A 17,500-nucleotide genomic window follows, 5' to 3' on the forward strand; every position below is an offset into this window, starting at 1 on the left:
TGATTCGAATGATACCCATCATACAGATATTCGAAAATTGATTTCAGGGTACTCCTTGGAAAGTGAAGAAAAAATTGAATCACCTGTTGTATATGGCCGGCTTAAAGATATTGGTACGAGTGAGCATGGAATAAATGATTTGGTTTCAACAGTGCAGATATTCAGTGAGGACATCAGGAATGAATAAGTGTCCCGTGCTTATCATAAAAAGGAAAGTAATATCATCTGATGATGTAGAACTACCCAGAGGCGAGAGAATTAAGGATGTTGAAGTGGGTAGATACAAGTATTTGGGTATTTTTGGAGTGCGACAAAATCAAGGAGAGTGAGACCAAGGAAAATTTTAGGCGAGAATACCCCAAGAGAACCAAGTTAATTATCAAGAGCAGACTCAGCGAGAAAAAGAAAAGATCAAGAGACACAGGCTGTCTCTTTAATGCAATATGGCGCAGGTGATGTTAGGTGGACAAAAAACGAAGTTGAGGAAATTAATAGAAAAAGCCATAAAAGGGAAGACAGTGGACTAAAGGCGATGTCGACAGTTTTTATGTGTTTAGAAACTAGAGAGAAAGAGCGCTCATAAGGATGCAAGATTTGTCTTGTCAAAGAGTAAAATAGTCTAAAATGGTACGTGAAACAGCAGATTGAACCTTTTGTTGTTACTGTTGTAAATAGCAATACGATACCCCGTGAAAATGTGACACGCCCCTAAAAAATTAAGAAGCAGGATGGAGAACAAAGATTGAGCAACTGGATAGTGAACGCGATGCATGGGCAATAACACAGAAATGGAAGGGAAAGATAAGATTAACTCTTGTTAATACCTATTTCTTTACTACCCACAAGGGGCTAAACACAGAGAGAACAAACAAGGACAGACAAACGGATTAAGTCGATTATATCGACCCCAGTGCATAACTGGTACTTATTTGATCGACCACGAAAGGATGAAAGGCAAAGTCGACCTCGGCGGAATTTGAACTCAGAACGTTGCGGCAGACGAAATACCTATTTCTTTACTACCCACAAGGGGCTAAACACAGAGAGAACAAACAAGGACAGACAAACGGATTAAGTTGATTATATCGACCCAGTGCGTAACTGGTACTTATTTAATCGACCCCGAAAGGATGAAAGGCAAAGTCGACCTCAGCGGAAGACGAAATACCGCTAAGCATTTCGCCCGGCGTGCTAACGATTCTGCCAGCTCGCCGCCTAATAATAATAATAATAATCATCAGCATTATTATTATTATTATTAATATTATTATTATTATTATTATTATTATTATTATTATTATTATTATTATTATTATATTATTATTATTATTATTATTATTATTATTATTCATATACATTCAACACATTAGATTATTGGAAAAGAAAATAATCATAACATCGGGCTACAAGTAGACTTAGATGCCAAGGACCCTCCTATTGGGTTACAGCAAGTAATATTAGATGCCAAGAACTCTCCTAAGTATTTTAGCTGTCCCTAATAACACTGTTTTCTGCAGTTGTACTAAACTGGGTTTTATGCCTATTTCCTCTATCCATCTGTTCAGATCTTTAGGGATAGTTCCCAATGCACCTGTAACTATTGGGATACATTTTTACCTGCACTTTCCATAGTCTCTGTAATTCAATAGCTAAGTCCTGGTACTTTAATATTTTTTCTATGCTTATATTAATTTTTTCATCATTTGGGATTATAAAGTCAATTATCTGGCACTTTCTATTCTCTTTATCTACTACTACCAAATCAGGCCATTTAGCTTCTATTACTCTGTCAGTCTGAATGTTAATGTTACTTTCTAGTACTTTACTAGGTTCATGTTTATATCATTTATCAGTATGTTCAAACCCTAGCTTTTTACATAGTTCCCAGTGGATTGCTCTCCCTGGATTGTCATGTTTTTCGTGTATTCTTTCTGTGCCAGCATGGTACATTCACTTACTATATGACTAATGCTCTTCTCTTTTGATTTGCATAATCTACACTGGGAATCTGCTTGGTTTTTGTCTATCTTGGCTTTTATTCAATTAGTGCGTAATGCTTGATCTTGTGCAGCTACTAACAAACTCTAGCCTTCTTCCTGCAACCTTTCTGTTCTTCTGGTAGTAACTTCTGGTTGTCAAGGTGCTCGAAAATGCTTTCTAAAAGCATTCCTGTTAACAGCTTCCATACTAATGGTAAGCAAGTGATTGTTCTGTAGTTGCTAGCTGTGTTACCCTTGCTCTTATCTTTCATAATATGTATTGTCCTCCCTCTAGTCATCCAATATGGTATTATTCCTCCATGAAGGCAACCCTGAAGTTGTTCCCTCAGCCTCTCATGTAAACTATTAAATTTCTTTAGCCAGTACCCTTGAACTAAATCTGGTCCTAGGCCCTTCCAACTCGGAATTTTTCCTAACACTTTACTCTTTAATGCACTAGTTAGTCTGAGATCTGGCTGCTTCACACTCACTATTCTTCCTCCACTTTCTTTAACCATACTGCATCTCCATTATGATTGACTGCTTTATTCCAAATATTACTCCAGAATTTTCTAGCTTCCTCTGCATTAGGTTTCGCATTTTCAGTACTTCGTTCTCTACTATTTATTTGGTTATAAAATCTCCTCTGGTCTGTCTCAAATAATCTATTCCGTTGATACTGAGCTATTCTCTTCTGATATCTGGAGAGCTTGTCTGCTACTGCTATGATACGATGTTTCAGCTTTTCTATTATTATCCCAAATGCTTTCTGTTTGACTAAGTGTCTTCCTCGTGACAAGATTTGCATCTTGTGTTTCCTAACTTGTTTGTTTTACAGGTTTCTGTTCTACTCAGATCTTGTCTTAAAGTCTCCACTTTATTTTGTAGACTCCATTTCCACATTTGCTCGTTTTTAATCTTTCCCTGTGAGATATCTAATCCTCTGGTGACTACTACTCCTTCTACATAGATCAGTAAGTTAGTGTCTTCTATATGTTTAGTATCGATCCTACTGATAACAGAATCTACTTTCCTAGTCATTTCTTGTAGCTTCCTTCTGTTGATGTCTTTTAATGCTGGCAATCTTTTTCCTACTTCTTTACTCATTACTTCCTGCAACTCACCTAAAATCTTCTGATCTTCCTCACTTAAATCATTTAAGTCATTGGTGCCAGTTGTCCCTTCCTTATTGGTAGCGCTATTATTATTTTTTCCTTTAGATTCTTCTTTGGTTAAAGCTGTATCTCTTAAGTTGTTGTTTGTCTTTCCCACTGCCTGGTCTGTCTTTTCCAGTTCTCTTGTGATCTCTTCTACCTCCATTTCTGTCATCCACTTTCTTATTCTAATAGCATTAGCTTAATCAACTAATCTCTGCTCTGTCACTTTAAACCCAAAGTGTTAACATCCGTTTTCTATAGCCGCTTCTTTTGGGTTCACTATCCTGTTTTCTTCGCTGGTCCACATTCTCCTCTTTGCTCTATTATCTGCTGATGCTGTATTAAGATGACAACTGCGGTCAGTCTGCATCTTTACTGATCCCCTGCCGAGCGAGAGGCCTTTCCTTAAATGTCCAGCTTCATTTTCGCTGTTACAACCAGAGTTTTTGGAAACTCCTGTATATCATAAACGTCATCACTATTATGTTTCGACGTCTGAAAGTTTCAAGCAACTTTCTATTACATTATCTGTTGTACCTTTGTGCTGTATTATCTTTTGGTGGAGGCGCAATGGCCCAGTGGTTAGGGCAGCGGACTCGCGGTCATAGGATCACGGTTTCGATTCCCAGACCGGGCGTTGTGAGTGTTTATTGAGCGAAAACACCTAAAAGCTCCACGAGGCTCCGGCAGGGGATGGTGGTGATCCCTGCTGTACTCTTTCACCACAACTTTCTCTCACTCTTACTTCCTGTTTCTGTTGTACCTGTATTTCAAGGGGCCGGCCTTGTCACTCTCTGTGTCACGCTGAATATCCCCGAGAATTACGTTAAGGGTACACGTGTCTGTGGAGTGCTCAGCCACTTACACGTTAATTCTACGAGCAGGCTGTTCCGTTGATTCGGATCAACCGGAACCCTCGTCGACGTAACCGACGGAGTGCTTCCATCCATCCATTATCTTTTACTTTTTTTTTGGTGAGGGTGAATATTGTATTGTATTGTATCAGTACGTTTTTGTTGTGGGGTTTTGTTTGAGTCTTTCGTTATATTAGTTTTATATTGTGTGTTTTTTGTGTAGCGCAGGTTGTATTCTTCTGTCGGGTATCGGCCTTCTGCGGCACATGTTGTGGGTTTTATTCATTTTGTTGGGTAGCTACAGTATGAGTTTTTTCTTTTATGTTTTTTGGCAGGTGTTGCATAGTAGTGTGTGTGTGTGTATGTGTGTGTAACTCCTAAATCAATTATTTTATAGTATTTATGATTATCCGTCCGCCGTTCTTTTGCTGGGTTCTGTTATGGGTTCCATTAATTATTATCATTATTATTATTATTATTATTATTATTATTATTATTATTATTATTATTATTAGTAGTAGTAGTAGTAGTAGTAGTAGTAGTAGTAGTAGTAGTAGTAGTAGTAGTAGTAGTATTTTATGTTTGACTTTTGCTCTGCATTTGTACAAGTTGGCTCCAAGTCTCACCCAGAGACCTCAAGAGACAACAAGTTAGAAGTTCATGTTGGTGTTAAGTCTAGGGTGTCATATATTTGGTTTTGTACATAGTGTTGTTCTAGATGATGTTTAAGAAACCATAAGAAAATTATGTTTGTTTTAAAATTTGAGATTACATAGAAAGTATTTTGTATAGGATATGGGCAGTTCCCAGGAGCACTATCTTTTGAATGTCTGCCATTTTGGAGTTTTCTGGTATATGAGCTAGGTAGCAATCAGCCCCTTTTGCTATCATTCCCAGGGCACCTATGACAACAGGTATTGTCTTCAGGTTCCACATTTTGCTCATTTCTATTTCAAGATCTTGCTCAGTTTTTGGTAGGTCTTGACAGATACGTTTATATCGATTGGGACAGTCATATCAATGAGGAGGTATGATTTTTGTCTGAAGTCTTTCAATATGATGTCTGGCCTATTTTCATCTATCTTTCTGTCAGTTTGAATGGTGAAGTTCCAGAGGAGTGAGGTGTGATCATTTTCAGGTGCTGGAGGTGGGTTGTGTTCCCACTAGTTTTTATCATGGGGCAAGTCCAGGTTTTTGCAAATTACCCAGTGAATATATAGTGTAGCTCTATCATGCCTGTTGAGATACTCTGTAGGCGCAAGAAGACTGCACTTGGAGACAACATGATCAATAGTTTCATTTTCTTGTTGACATACACGACATGTTGGGCTACTGCCGTTCTTTAATATGTTGGCCTGGTAATTCGTTGTAGGCAGGCATTGATCTTGAGCTGCTATGATAAACCCCTCTGTTTCAGATTTTAAGCCAGAGGCCATTAGCCATTGATGGATAAGGGCTTTGTCAACATCAGCATTATTCGTTCTCTTTGGGTATTTGCCATTGAGAGGTTTTTCTTGCCATTTATCAGCCAGAATATCTCAGGCAGCAGTTTTGGCACGGGTTTTCATGCGCTTAGCTTTTTCTGTGCTTGTTTCTAGTATGTCTCCTTCCGGAATTTGTTGTATTTGGAATTCACTTAGATATTCCTTTCCCTGTTATGTTACTGAGTATGATACGTTCTTGTTTTCATGTTTTGAGACAGGTTTTAACATCCAGTTCTCAGAGGTTTTCACGTAGGTGTCTAGGCCAATTGTGGCAACCTTCATTGTTAATGCCTCCCTCTTTTCTTGGCAGATAAAGTCGTTCTTTTTCTGCCTTAGGGTGGTGCACTCTATGCATTGCCAACAGTTTTCGAATTTTTCTGTCATATTTCAGTAATTGACCAGTTAATGATATTGTTAAAGGTGGTTTTTGCACATTTATCGAGGCCAAATTGCATCTTGATGTCATCACTGAATTGTTTAACAATCGCTAGTAAGCCCTTGAGTTGTTGGTCAATTTTTGCAAAGAGCTTTAAATCATTCATGTAAATGAGATGATTTATATTTTTATCAAACATTTTATAACTGTAATGTGCACCATTGAGCAATTTTGAGAGAGGTATTAAGGCTAAACAAAAGAGGAGTGGTGATAGTGAGTCACCCTGGAAAATGCCACATGAAATTCTTACATCTCCAGCATTTAGAGATTCATTGTCACCGTTCAAAGTCAGTGTGGTTCTCCATGATCTCATACTTACAGACAAGAAGTTTCACAGAGTAGGTGCTATTTTATACATTTCCAGACATTTCTTGATCCAGAAGATAAAGAAGAAAGAAGAAGAAGAAGAAGAAGAAGAAGAAAAGAAGAAAAGAAGAAGAAGAAGAAGAAGAAGAATAAGAAGAAGAAGAAGAAGAGAAAGAAGAAGAAGAAGAAGAAAGAAGAAGAAGAAGAAGAAGAATAAGAAGAAGAAGAAGAAGAAGAAGAAGAAGAAGAAGAAGAAGAAGAAGAAGAAAAGAAGAATAAGAAGAGAAGAAGAAGAGAAGAAGAAGAAGAAGAAGAAAGAAGAAGAAGAAGAAGAAGAAGAAGAAAAGAAGAAGAAGAAAGAAGAAGAAGAAGAAGAAGAAGAAGAAGAAGAAGAAGAAGAAGAAGTCTGTTATGATAGTTTCCTGTATGTATTTTTATATTTTCTGCAACGATGAAAGCGATTGCAACTGTGACTCAGTAGTGTAAAAAGAACCAAAAAAAAGGCAATAATCATTCTTTAAAAAACCACACATACATAGGTTTATTGTTGCATCTTTTTATTAATATTTTCTAGTACATTGCATAACTTAATAATATAAATAAACAGAATTTTAGAAGAAATTTTCAACAACTAAGCGCGTGCAGTGAAAGGACTTTCGAAACCGATTGAAAATGAAATGTATTAATAAATAAAATTTATAACACCAATAATTTCTAGCTTAACCACAAGAGGATAAATTTATAGAGGGGAAAACAAAAGTTGTGATCTCCATGCTTTTCTTAAATCATTGAAGATGTTTATGGTGTTTATTCTTATTGAAATAACTTGCTGAGACTGAAAAATAAAAAGATGTAATATTATTAGAATTAATATGTTGGAAGAATTAGCAGAGTGAAACATGAAAATTATTTGCTTTATTTAGCAATGTCCTTTTCTTTTTTTTTTTAAATATTTTTTTAATATTTTGAATCAGATCTTTATAGATAAAACTAAAATCCTGCTGTATTAAATAAAATAATTACCAGTTGATACTGGCTCCTATTCAATCGTCCACACACTTCTAAAATCATTGAACTTATATCAATATAAGAAATCTCTATTATAGATTTCGAACAAAGTCTCAAATTTGAGGAAGATCACAGCCGATTATATTTCACTGATGATTTATTGTATTGACCTCGAAAGAATGAAAGATAAAATTCACTTCGATGGAATTTGAACTTAGAACGTAATGGAGTAAAATAAAATAATACAAGCCATGGTGTTCTAAATGTCTAATGGACATTTAAAGCGTAGAATTGACAGACTCAGAGGTATTAAACTATTAAACTCAACTCAGCGTACTGTAGACAGACTTGTTAAAATGTCGGACAAAATATTAAAAATTTCTGGCATTTAGTTCCGTCCCTTAACGCACTAAGTTCAAATCTTAATAGAATCCACTGTTTTCATCCCTGTAGCGTCTATAAATTAAGTACCAGTAATATACTAAAGTTCATTCAGTTAACCATATCATATTTCTATCCTTAAATAGGTGCAGGAGTGGCTGTGTGGTAAGTAGCTTGCTAACCAGCCACATGGTCCCGGGTTCAGTCCCGACCAATGCCTTGTGAGTGGATTTGGTAGACGGAAACTGAAAGAAGCCTGTCGTATATATGTATATATATGTATATATATATATGTGTGTGTGTGTTTGTCCCCCTAGCATTGCTTGACGACCGATGCTGGTGTGTTTATGTCCCCGTCATTTAGCGGTTCGGCAAAAGAGACCGATAGAATAAGTACTGGGCTTACAAAAAACCCGGGGTCGATTTGCTCGATTACAGGCGGTGCTCCAGCATGGCCACAGTCAAATGACTGAAACAAGTAAAAGAGAGTAAATCCTTAAAAATGTTTTAGCCCGAAGGCCGCGGCCATGCTGGAGCACCACCGCTGATTTATTAAAAAGTAAAAGACTGAGCACGCGTAATGTTGAAAACAACATCGAAAGTAAATTTACACGCTCTGTTTTCTTCAGTAATTTGAGTTGTTTACACTTCAGCCATGAAAAATACGACCGACATAAAGCAAATTCGATATATTGTCTTTACACATTAAGTTCCATTACCATTAACAATAAAATATAGCACATAACAATAGGTATTCTTTATATCTAACTAAACGTGGGTATTTTGTTAGGACGCTCATACGAGCACAGACATATATTGTAAAAGACGAGAATCGTCTGTTATAGGAACTGTCATATCACGTGATTTCAGTCTACAGGACTTCTTCAGCAGCAGGCATCCGGTGACTGTATAGCAGCTAAATCTTGCTTTCCCTTATACTACTGTTTCCAATTATAGCAGCCACAAAACGTCAAATTAACTGCACAATTCGAGGTTATACAGTGCCACTGTACCAAGAACATTATCTCGGTGCAACAGATGAACTACTGAGAGAGGCAGGAAAGAGCTGAGGATCTACCCCTGAAAGAAGACACACGAAAGATATAAGTCATATATATATATATATATATATATATATATATATATATATATATATATTATATATATATATATATATGTATATAATGTATATATAGAAGGTATACAATCATATATATATATATATATTATATATAATATATATATGTAGGATAAAATTTTTCGAAAAAAATTCTATCAATGCCAGCATATTAAAAAATACTTTTAAAGGTTAAATTTATAAACAATTTATAAGTAAGGGCAAAAGAAAAGATTTTCTAATGCCAAAATATGGCATATTTTGGCATTAGAATTTTTTTTCTTTTGCCCTTACTTATAAATTGTTTATATATATATATATATTAATCAGCCGAAATTGCGAAGATGATCCGGTTCTTGACTGATGATTGAGGGCTTCGAATGTCCCGTCCGTGTTTTTTTGTGTCGTCTTCTAAATGTTTCACGTTCTTGTCCCAGTTTGTATATTTTTTTTACTTTTACATATATATATATATATGAAAGATCCTGCAGGGTCTAGCACATAACTTTGGGACTGAAAGCTATACCAGCCACCGAACTGGACACCGCTGCATAGATGACAAATATCTTGCCATTTCCATCTGGAGTAAGAAAACGGGCGTTCAGAAAACTTTTAAACTGACATACCGATGCATCCACAACACGGCAAGAAGCGAAAAGAAGGGCAGCTCTATCAGTTCACTAATTTACCAGAACCGATTCCGGAAACAGAACCGAGAAGTGAGTCTAAAATGAACATGCATTGACGCTCATGGCGGTGTCCCAGCGTGGGCACAGTCTCTAGCTAAAGCTGATACTAGGATGATAGAATGCATGAGGCGTTCCATATTCGTGCATCTAAATGTATATAATAACAGATAAGTAGAAATGGAGAACTATTTTTTTTAAAGCAATGAAATAAAAGAAAAGAGAAGGTGGGAGAGAGAAAGACTAAATGAATGGCTTACTATTTCAGTGGAGTTATTGTTATTGTTCACTATCGAGTTCTTTCTTAATGAATTGAAGCATTTTTTGCGACACCCTGGCACGTGACTGTTCTTCCGCTGTTAAGCCCCCACTCTCTAAGTTCCTAAAATCAGAAACAGAAAAGAAAAAAAAAAATAGGAGAAAAATATTATCCTGTTCGTAATTGAATATTGACAATTTTAAATCTATTCTTAAAACATTAAAAAAAAAATCAAAACGTTCGAAGAATAAAAATTATAAAGGTAAATTGTCATAAAATTATATTTTTACAAATTTATATATATATAATATATTAGAAAAATATAACCGGGAGAAAAGACAATTGCGCGAATAAGATAAAGGAGGAATATCTCTCTCTTTACTCTTTTACTTGTTTCAGTCATTTGACTGCGGCCATGCTGGAGCACCGCCTTTAATCGAGCAACTCGACCCCGGGACTTATTCTTTTGTAAGCCCAGTACTTATTCTATCGGTCTCTTTTGCCGAACCGCTAAGTGACGGGGACATAAACACACCAGCATCGGTTGTCAAGCAATGCTAGGGGAACAAACACAGACACACAAACACACACACGCATATATATATATGCATATATACGACGGGCTTCTTTCAGTTTCCGTCTACTAAATCCACTCACAAGGCTTTGGTCGGCCCGAGGCTATAGTAGAAGACAATTGCCGAAGGTGCCACGCAGTGGGACTGAACCCGGAACCATGTGGTTGGTAAACAAGCTATTTACCACACAGCCACTCCTGCTAAGATTTTTTTAACAAAAACGATGGTTAGGGCTCTTGTAATATAGAAGTAAACAAGACGGTTTATATTTGCTAAAAGAAAGAATTCTAGATTCTTTCGATTGACTTTTAAACTATGGAATAAAATAGCATATTTTGAACACCTGGGACCCTGGCAGCAATTATTGTAAGAGAGATAATCAAGTCTAGCTAAATCCTAAATTAAACCGGGGTGAGGAGTTAGAATTTAAATTAAAAAGTGGATGGAAGCACTCCGTCGGTTACGACGATGAGGGTTCCGGTTGATCCGATCAACGGAACAGCCTGCTCGTGAAATTAACGTGTAAGTGGCTGAGCACTCCACAGACACGTGCACCCTTAACGTAGTTCTTGGGGATATTCACGTGAACACAGAGAGTGACAAGGCCGGCCCTTTGAAATACAGGTACAACAGAAACAGGAGTAAGAGTGAGAGAAAGTTTGTGGTGAAAGAGTACAGCAGGATCACCACCATCCCCTGCCGGAGCCTCGTGGAGCTTAAGGCGTTTTCGCTCAATAAACACTCACAACGCCCGGTCTGGGAATCGAAACCGCGATCCTATGACCGCGAGTCCGCTGCCCTAACCACTGGGCCATTGCGCCTCCAAATTAAAAAGTAACTGTTACGATACACAGAATATGCATATTTAATTTTGTTTTCTTTGTTTTGTTTTGTTTTCTTACTCATTACAAAGATCCTAATTTTCTCTAAAATTCAACGGATACAGAAATTAGTACTTCGATTAATGGTTTTTTACATTGTCTATAATTTACACTGAATATCGAAATGATAATTATTGGTTTTTTAAGACACTAATAGAGCTAAAAAGTTCAGTGTATGACTTGCTGAACTGCTGAAAGTACACACACGTTGATTGTACCTTCATTACAACGTGCTTACCATTTGTCATATATAGTTCATAACAATCAGTTAACTGGCAGAACTTTTGAGCAGCGAATGAAACATTTACCGTCTTATAAACATGGATTTCAATAATTATACATTTAGACTGTGCGTGGGATTTGGACTGGTAGAAGTTATGAATAGTATGTGTATTATATACACACACATAAATATATAGATATATAATGTGTAGTGACGGTAGTGTGTCACATCCACAGCTAGCCTTTTCCAGTTCTGCTCCACGGAAAGGCCTCCCTGTTCATGCCCACACGGAACAGGGTCGATGGACTGACACCTGTCGCAGCTCCCGACCACCTTCCGGATGCTTCTCCTAGTGACATCAGCATCAATTTTCTTCGCCAGATGCAGGGTCCTGTCCACACCCAGGTGATGCATAGCATGCAGTTTCTTCAGTTCAGAGTCATCCAACCGACACGCCGCAGCTATCCCTTTCCGGGCCTCCTCCGGTTCTTCCAACCACGCTCTTTTCACCCTGGTCAGTACGTCCGCCCTGTTTTTCTCCGAAGGCACGAAAACCACATTCAGCTTCAGTCCGAACTCGGCGATCAATTCACCTAGAACTCCTAGACGGCGCTTCCCTAACATCTCCGCAGCACCTTTCGTCCGCACTCTCCTTTCGCCGGTGATCACCGATCCTACTCAGCCAAGCACAGTGGCCGAATCCGTCCGGATTTCAATTGTGCGCAGCCCCCATTTCAAGGCCAAGTTCACCCCTTTCAGCACCGCGTCTAATTCGGCGACATTAATGTGGTTAAAATCATCTGCTTTCCGAAGCCAGGCCGCGTCCTCCACCGCAGCGCTTTCGATTGCCAACAGAACCCCTATCGCTATACTGCTAGCATCATACCAGACGGTCCCGCACTCCGTCTTGGGCACGTACCAGTTCCCCCTGACCGGGTCTTCCGCTCTCGTCCTCTCTAGGATTTCCTGCATCATCGCCACCGTCCCTTCTCCCACTTTGTCGCCCCAACTCTCCCCCTCTGCTCGTCTCTTGGTGTAACTACACGCCGTGCGCAGCCATCCAGCGATCGGGTAGTGACTGACCAACTTCCCACACACCGAGAACAGCTCTCTCCTGCTGACGCCGGAACTCAGCTCTGGATTTCATTCCCTCTCCGGAACACCAATTCACCCGATCTATCTTCGCAGCTTCAGCCCCAGGGCGGCTCCCCCTTCCATCGACTCCGGTGGCTACGCAATCAGTCCGGCCTTCTCCAGATGTCTAACTACCTCGTTGGCTGGCACTACAGTTTCGTCCACCAAAATGTCGTCAATGTAGGAGCTGGTGGCCTTTCTAATCTTGCCGTCTTTCCCTAGGAAAGCCATGATCTTCGGAGCGGAATTCAGCCCGAAACCCAGCCTGGTTAAACAGTACATCCGGCCCTTGTACCGCACCAGCTGATATCGCCACAGTTTGTCGCTCAAATGGAGCTGCAAGTATGCCGATTTCAAATCGACGATCGTCGCTGCCTCGGTCGACTGTCTCCACGCACGTAACGTCTCGCTACAAACGTCTGTCGCCTCACCTCCCGTGTGACACGATATATGCTGGTTTAGCTCCCTGAAGTCCAGCACCGGTCTGACTTTTCCCTTCGTAGGTGCACCACCGCATCAGGGGTAGCACGCCGCCCGCTACCTCCTCATTCAAGGGACAAGGACCCCTTCTTCGATCCACCTCTCCACAGTCTCTTCAAACTCGACCCTGGCGTGGTGTTAGGGTATGCTGGTAACAGCTCACCCTGTTTTCCAGCGTCGGGGGCTCGCCCTTCCATCGCCACTCTATCGTCCACCGCTGACCATTTAACGCCGCCTGAAAGTCTTTGTCCTCGATGGTGTAAGCGGCGCAGACCCTCGTGGGGCTCTGCTCTCTCTGGCGATCCCGACTCGCAGTGCACGACACCCCCACGCTTCCGAACGCAACCTCATTTCCCACAACACTGACGCCACCGAGGCAGTTGATGGCGTCCATCCCCATCACCACATCAACTCCATCTATCACGCGTTCGGCCACAATTGCCTGCAGCCTTAGCGTCGCGCCGCGCACCACTATCTCTACCTTGCTGCTGCCTCTGCAACGGATTTCGCTGCCGTCGACCGCCCGGACGCTACTCGCCCCGTTCCATTCCTTCGTCTCCCTCGAAGTCACAAGGGTGGTCGTACAGCCCGTATCCACGAGGGCCTTGAATGTCTTCCCCTCGGCCTCCTCGTCAACTAATGGCAGCGTCTCCAATAGCGCCTCTACTTGTTTGCGAGGAAAGTTCGAGAGGCAGCAACTTCCCCGCGGTCGTTTCCTGGTCGCAATCACGGGCATGTGCCTGTATGCCTGCATCGATAGCAAACGGGCCCCGGTTGCGTACGTCCCGCGCCATGTGCGGTCTCTGACATCTAAAACACCGTCCTGAGAACGGCCGCTCTCGTTGCGTGGTAAGCTTCTGTACGTCTTTCTCCGGTCGTCGTCCGTCTTTACGCACCTCCGTCACCGCCATCGCTATCACCTTCCGCCCAGAGTGTCGCGTCAACATCCGGACCTGAATCACAAGTTCGCTCAACGCCATCTTTTTAATCCCGGGCAATCGTTGTAGATGAATCCCTACATCGTCGGGGAACCCATTTACAAACGCCAGCCGGGCTGCTCCCGCAGACCCAGCCAGAGTCGCCAACCTTCTAACTTCTGCTGCGTAGTCATCCACTTGTCCTCCTGTCCATCTGATCGCACCTAGTTTAGCAAAAGCTGTGTATTCACATTCTGTGTAGGCATCCCGCAAGCGCTGCTCTATATTCTCCTCGCTCAGCCGTTCCTCCTCGTCCATCTCAAGGTATAGCCTTAAGGCGCTCCCTTCTAAATACAGCGCCATAAGACTTGCCACATCGCTTATACCTTGCAGTCTTGCCACCAGCCTGATTTTGCGAATCCAGGCCACTACATCGCCTTCACCATTAAAGGGTCTGACGATGTCGCTGGCGATCCTAATTTTCGCAGACATCGTGGCGACGAATCGTATTGAAATGTAAATATTTAAGAATCGCCGAAATAGCTTGTAGTGTGTGCGCGATACGGATATAAAGGCACCTACCTTCTCTTCCTCGTGATGGAGACCCTTCAGTGGTAACGGATCCTTCGACACAGCCCCGACCCGAACACTAAAGATAGCAGCCACTTCACCCAACCTTAGCAACGTCTTCACACGTCTTAACACCTCGACGACCCTCGTGGAAAAGGCCGAATTCACCGCTCCCTGCGCACGCCTCACACATTAATTTGTGTGTAGATATTCTTTTTCACACATTAATTTGTGTAGGTTGAACTATGTAAAATGTTAGAGCAAGAAACCTAGCTGTTTCTTGTAATACATACCAATACATACATCTAAAGCAAGTTTGTTTTTCAGGGCCCCTTAAAATACTATTGTGGATCCATAATTTACTATTTTGTTTTATATGGACCCTTAGGGGCCATATGGACCTCGGTTGAGAACCACTGCGCCAAAGTTTGAAACCGTTATTATCAGGTTCATACGGGTGGTGCAGATGGAGTCACCAACTTAGCGGGGTACACCAAAATCTAAGTAATGTAGTAGGCAGAGGCGACTACAACAACAAGGATTTTCACTTAGTATACGAGCGGGGTACTGGAAGGTTCCTGGCTTTGGGTAAAAGAAAATGCAGGAAGATCCGTTTATTATGAGTTTACTCAACATATTCCCCTCTCGGAACCACTAATTTCAGTGGTCTTACAGTTTTTCTAAGCCCTGTAAAAGAACTCGGAAGGTTGAACCTCAAGCCAGGCCTTTCCTGATACCCTAAAAACCAGGAACTTTCAAAATCTCCTCGTATAAGATATAACGACATAATGATATTCCATTATTCCAGTTTTTCTAAGCCCTGTAAAAGAACTCGGAAAGTTGGTCCTCCAATCAGGCCCTTCTCGATACCCTTAATGAATGGAATTTTAAGCATACAAAATATAACGAGACAATGATATTCTTGAAATAGATAAGTTCAAGTATCACCGCATACAAACATCTATGTTTACTACAATGAGTCTCACACGCAGAAATTGCTCATTTTCCACTTACAATTTCAAATCAAATCACTTGCAAGATGAATACATCACAGAGATTTATTATTACATAACTAATTTCCTCGGACTTCGGTATTTTTTCCTTGTACATGGGGTCGATGTAATCAACTAGACACCACCCCCTACTAGATTTCGTGCCTATAATCGGCAGAAATAATATATTTCTGTTTCTAATATTGTTTTATTTTGATTACAAAGTAAAGTTCACTTACTCAAAATCCAGTTCGGGCATAAATGGAGCACTTGCAACAAAAGACATTAGTACCATGCCAATAATTCCAAGTATCAAAATGCTTCGCTTCATCTGAAAGTAAATAAGAGAAGACAAATATGAAGTGAAATTCTCATATCCATTTTCATGGGTCAAATTGATAGGAATTGGTGAAATAAACACTTAAATTCTTTACAGTACTTATGATGGCATCACTGCGCAGTTAAGTAGTTTACCTCATAACCTTGTGGTTCTGGGTTCAGTACCACCGCACGGCACTTTGTGCAAGTGCTTTCTAGTATGGCCCTGAACTAACCAATGATTTGTGAGTAAAGCTGGGATGCGGAAAGTGTGCTGAATCCTGTCGTATATATATATATATAATATATATATATATATAGATATATATATATATATATATATATATATATATATATTATATATATATATATGTGTGTGTGTGTGTGTATGTGAAGAGTGTATGAAAAGTTTTGAGCCTTGAAGCCCTTGTACCATTTTTTTTTTTTTTTGAGGCTCAAGACTTTTCATATACCCCTTGTATATATATGCATATATCAATATGTTTATATGTGTAAATAAGCACATGTGTGAAGACGCTTGTCTCGGTGATTAGCGCATCGGGCTCACAATCATGAGGTAATGAGTTCGATTCCCGGACCGGAATCTGTGTTGTGTTCTTGAGCAAAACACTTTATTTCGCGTTGCTCGAGTTCACTCGGCTGTAGAAATGAGTTGCGACATCACAGGTGCCAAGCTGCATCGGCCTTTGCTTTTCCCTTGGATAACATTCGTGGAGAGAGGAGGTTGGTATGCATGAGTGACTACTGGTCTTCCATAAACAACCTTGCCCGGACTTGTGCCTCGGAGGGGAATTTTCTAGGCACAATCCCATGGTCATTCACCTTTAAGCGTGTATGTATATATAAATACATTTATATATTCCATATGTTTTTATTGCTCACAAGAAGTGGTCAGTAGCTTTTGTTACCTATGAGACATAGTTAGCAGGGGAGGTGGTTGCTTCAAAAGTATAGCAGCCAGAATAAGAACGTTCTACCGATGCTGGCAACAACGCTCTTCCCCTTCAAAGGGACAAGGAGATTGTATGACGCTTGTATTAGAACTGTGATGTTGCATGGCAGTGAGACACGAGACTTGAATATAGAGGACTTGAGGAGACAGATGAAATGAAGTGAGCATGTTGGATGTGCAATGAAACTGTACATAAATGACATAGTATAAATGTGCTGAGGTGAAAAAAAAAACGGGGTATAAGAAGAATCAGATGTAGAGAACAAAGAGAAGACTGCGCTAATAGGGACATGGATAAGGACAGTCGTATAAAGAAGGGCCGATCACTACATGTGGATGGAGTTTGCAGATGAGGGAGATGCAAGAAAACATGGGACAAATTTGTGAAAGCTGATGTCAGGACTTTGAAAGTCACAGAAGAGATCACAAGAGACCAGGAGGATTAGTAAACATGTAATTCACGAGAAGACACGGCCAACTCAAGAAAAATACGTTTTGGAAGCGCAGTATGTGTGCCAAACATTTCTTATCGGAAATTGAAAGATTTTTGATACTAAATGTAAAATCTAAATCCAATTAAGCGTATGTTATTGAACTATGAGAGGCGCAGATGTGGCTGTGTGGTAAGCAGCTTGCTTCAGAACCACATGGTTCCGGATTCAGTCCCACTGCGTAGAACTTTGGGCAAGTGTCTTCTATTATATCCTCGGACCGACCAAAGCCTTGTGAATGGATTTGGTAGATGGAAACTGAAAGAAACTTTTACAACC

General features: G+C 40.3%; 1 long non-coding RNA gene across 1 annotated transcript in view; it reads right to left on the reverse strand.

Annotated features, from left to right (window-relative positions):
• Window positions 1-6,781: 6,781 nt before the first annotated feature.
• The window catches only part of LOC118763433, a 20,228-nt gene continuing 9,509 nt past the window's right edge, over window positions 6,782-17,500 (reverse strand). Inside the window, exons 2-4 of the long non-coding RNA XR_004999195.1 lie at window positions 15,679-15,770; window positions 9,669-9,790; window positions 6,782-7,051 (exon numbers count right to left, since the gene is read on the reverse strand). This is a non-coding gene — a long non-coding RNA (uncharacterized LOC118763433). The remainder of the gene's footprint in view (window positions 7,052-9,668; window positions 9,791-15,678; window positions 15,771-17,500) is intronic.

The sequence above is a fragment of the Octopus sinensis genome, linkage group LG5 (genome assembly GCF_006345805.1).
Source record: "Octopus sinensis linkage group LG5, ASM634580v1, whole genome shotgun sequence".
Classification (NCBI taxonomy): Eukaryota; Metazoa; Mollusca; class Cephalopoda; order Octopoda; family Octopodidae; genus Octopus; species Octopus sinensis.